Genomic DNA, 4,278 nt, shown 5'->3' on the forward strand with positions numbered 1-4,278 from the left:
AGCCCGTACGGGAGTTGAGCGATGAGACAAGATAGTAATTACTAGCGATTGGATACCACGAAATTGGGGAGAAAAGGGGAGAAAATTTATAAATAAATAAATAAACTTGGGTCAAACGTTCGGTAGCCTTCCACAAGCTTCCCACAATAAGTTGGGTGAATTTGGCCCTTCCTCCTGACAGAGCTGTGTAACTGAGTCAGGTTGTAGGCCTCCTTGCTCACACATGCTTTTTCAGTTCAAATGTTCAATAGGATTGAGGTCAGGGCTTTGTGATGGCCACTCCAATACCTTGACTTTGTTGTCCTTAAGCCATTTTGCCACAACTTTGGAAGTATAGCTTGGGTCATTGTCCATCTGGAAGACCCATTTGCGACCAAGCTTTAACTTCCTGACTGATGCCTTGAGATGTTGCTTCAATATATCCACATCATTTTCCATGCTCATGATGCCATCTTATCTTGTGAAGTGCACCAGTCCCTCCTGCAGCAAAGTACCCCACAACATGATGCTGCCAACCCCGTGCTTCACGGTTGGGATGGTGTTCTTCGGCTTGCAAGCCTCCCCCTTTTTCCTCCAAACATAACGATGGTCATTAAGGCCAAACAGTTCTATTTTTGTTTCATCAGACAGAGGACATTTCTCCAAAAAGTATGATCTTTTGTCCCATGTGCAGTTGCAAACCGTAGTCTGGCTTTTTTATGGCGGTTTTGGAGCAGTGGCTTCTTCCTTGCTGAGCGGCCTTTCAGGTTATGTCGATATAGGAATCGTTTTACTGTGGATGTAGATACTTTGTACCGGTTTCCTCCAGCATCGTCCCTAGTCCTTTGCTGTTGTTCTGGATTGATTTTCACTTTCGCACCAAAGTACGTTCATCTCTAGGAGGCAGAACGCGTCTCCTTCCTGAGCGGTATGACAGTGCGTGGTCCCATGGTGTTAATACTTGCGTACTATTGTTTGTACAGATGAACGTGGTACCTTCAGGTGTTTGGAAATTGCTCCCAATGATGAACAGACTTGTGGAGGTCTAGAATTCTTTTTCTGAGGTCTTGGCTGATTTCCTTTTGATTTTCCCATGATGTCAGCAGAGGCACTGAGTTTGAAGGTAGGCCTTGAAATACATCCACAGGTACACCTCCAATTGACTCAAATTAATGTCAATTAGCCTATCAGAAGCTTCTAAAGCCATGACATCATTTTCTGGAATTTTCCAAGCTGTTTAAAGGCACAGTCAGCTTAGTGTATGTAAACTTCTGACCTACTGGAATTGTGATACAGTGAATTATAAGTGAAATAATCTGTCTGTAAACAATTGTTGGAAAAATTACTTGTGTCATGCACAAAGTAGATGTCCTAACCGACTTGCCAAAACTATAGTTTGTTAACAAAGAAATGTGTGGAGTGGTTGAAAACGAGTTTTAATGACTTCAACCTAAGTGTATGTAACTTCGACTTCAACTCTAGTTAAATATGGTACACTCTTAGAAAGAAGGTTCTGGATAGAACCAAAATGGTTCAAGGCTTGCTTCATATATAGCAAGCTAAAGGTCTATATATAACTGAAATTGGTTCCATATAGAACCCTATATGGAACCTAAGGTTCTATATGGAACCAGTTGTGGTTCAGTGAAGAAGAACTCCTGGGGTCTGATCAAAGACTCTACAAAAGAGTTTATATAGAACCTTTGGAGGTGTCATATATGAAGCAAGCATAGAACCTGTTTGGTTCTATCCGGACCCAGCCTAACAGCTTCAAGTACGTTTCTTCCAAGAAAGAGTGACAGTACATTAGTACAACACAATCTACACACATACAAATAATCCAATGCTGTTCACACAAAGTGTAACTGGTTATATTACTAGCAAATAGCAGCATGAGGATGCAGTGGATAATGTCTCACCCTGGTTGCGTGTGATGGGGGCGATCTCTCTGTGTGGAAGGGACAGGCAGTAGATGCGTCCCCAAAGATGCGTCCCTCTGTCTCAGTGTAATCCTCAAAGAGCAGTTGACCCTGCTGAAAGGTTAGGCACATTCTGGGCCTGCAGCACCAGCTAGGGATACAGAGAGAGAGGAGAGTGTGAGGGACACGTCAATGTGAGAACCACATACACACACACACACACAACACACCACACACACACACACACACACACACACACACACACACACACACACACACACACACCACGACACACACACACACACACCACACACCACACACACACACACACATTAACACACACATACACACACCACACACAGAAGCACACGCGGCACGCACACACATGATTTATTGTCAGGTGATTTACCTGCACTTCGGACATGGTGACAGAGATATTTCTAGGCTGGACACTGAGTTTGACACAACTGCTCCACTCGGGAGGCAAAACGCTGAGGCTCATCGAGCCCTCTCACAACGATCCTTCCTGGAACAACCTGACAGAGAGGGAGTTTTGGTTCTTCAGGTGACTTGATAGTATGGAGTTGAGGACATATAGTAATGTCAGGTACGCAGCGTCAGAGCAGCTCGGTGTGGTCATACAGTACTTACACATTGTGGAGGACACACCAGCCACAGTGGGGATCTCCTGACCCCAGACAGGCGCTGCGAGGAGGAGTACTGCTCACAGCTCTCCCACTGGAACACGGCTCACCTGGAAACACACAGAAACAATCCACATGGTTAACATCATAGAACAATTAAGAGTTTACAGAGGGAGTGGATGAGTGTTCAGCTGTGAATGTAGTATTTGTTGACATACACCATGACAAACTGGCACACTGTTGTCTTTTCTAAAAAACAGATTTGATCAGATTTGTCCTTGTCTCTAACACTGTGTGTTCTGTGCAGCGAGTAGCGTGACAGACAGCCGTTCTGTCTGGTCTCAATCACCCCAAGGCCTGCACTCTCAAACGCAACCGACTGGACACCAGCATATTAGGCTATTATTGGCCTCTGTGTGTGTGTTGTGTGCTTCCTTGTGTTCGTCTGTACATGTGTGTGTGCGTGCATCCATTACTTTTTGTGTGTGTGTGTGTGTGTGTGTGTGTGTGTGTGTGGTGTGTGTGTGTGTTTCAATGGGGTGGTTTGATGCTGGTGGGATAGAGTGCCGATGTTGCATGCCAGTCAAGTTCTTCCACACCAATATGCAAACAAACCATTTACTGTTGATGGAGACTCTGTGTTGTGCATGCTGTGGGTTGTGTGTGGCATTGTCATTTTTGTCGGAACTAGAAGCACAAGCATTTCGCTACACTCGCATTAACATCTGCTAACCATGTGTATGTGACAAATACAATTTGATTTGATTTGAATGTGCTGGGTATTGGTGTGGGAGTCCAATGGCGATTTTACATTCAATAGTATACTGTACAGTATAAGTATAGGCAGACGGAACATGTATTTTGTATTATGTGTACAAGCAAAAACAGAAAAAAACGAAGATGTCAGTGCCTCTGATATAATAGTTCTGATGTCATTATTATACCAAGTAACCACAGAGGCAATAACAGCAAATATCTGTCATTACATTCCCCCTGAACAAATCTGACTAAACAATACAATGAGGCAGTCACACAAACTGTTTAACGTTTAGACCTAAACGCCGGAGCAGATAGTTTAATTAGTAGGCCTAGTGATACAGGGAAAGATCATATTTAAATTGACCATTTCAATTATTGAGTTTTATAAAGCAAATAATAGGAAGGAAGATCTTAGCTTCCTCGCCAGTCCTTTGTCTTACTAAGATCTATTACAGCCCGTATTTACTGCTACAGGCAGGCAGCAGCAGCGGATACTACTATTCATCTCAGGGAGGGATTTATTACAAATAAATAACCCCACAAATGAGCCTCTCTCATTTAGGTCACAACGGAGCYCATCTTAATCAGCCACAGGAAGGCGGGAGCGAGAGAGGAGAGCGAGGGAGGAGACTATAGAAACACACTAATCTAATTGTGCCTCTGATATTTCATTTCACACCAGGGCAGTGGCATAGCTAGGCAGGCCTACCTCGAGTTGCTCCATCTGTGTCATTTGCGCCAAAATGGAATGTGCTATCAGAGCACAATACTGTGATGTATGGGTCATTCTGTCAGCACCCCTCAGAACCAGCCCCATCACACACACACAGAATAGGTCATCCCTCTGCCCACTCCGAAAACGACAAGCCTTCATTTCACACCAACAAACTTTTCCTTCTGGAGGCTTTTTTCATTCCTTTTCCTCTCATCTGTCTTGAATTTGGCTGGTTATAGAGAGAAACATGGCAAATGAGGCC

General features: G+C 44.0%; 1 pseudogene; it reads right to left on the minus strand.

Moving 5' to 3' along the window:
* The window catches only part of LOC112071956 (plexin-A1-like), a 152,655-nt pseudogene that overhangs the window by 111,668 nt on the left and 36,709 nt on the right, over positions 1-4,278 (minus strand).

Source organism: Salvelinus sp. IW2-2015, unplaced genomic scaffold, assembly GCF_002910315.2.
Source record: "Salvelinus sp. IW2-2015 unplaced genomic scaffold, ASM291031v2 Un_scaffold1784, whole genome shotgun sequence".
In the NCBI taxonomy this organism is placed as follows: Eukaryota; Metazoa; Chordata; class Actinopteri; order Salmoniformes; family Salmonidae; genus Salvelinus; species Salvelinus sp. IW2-2015.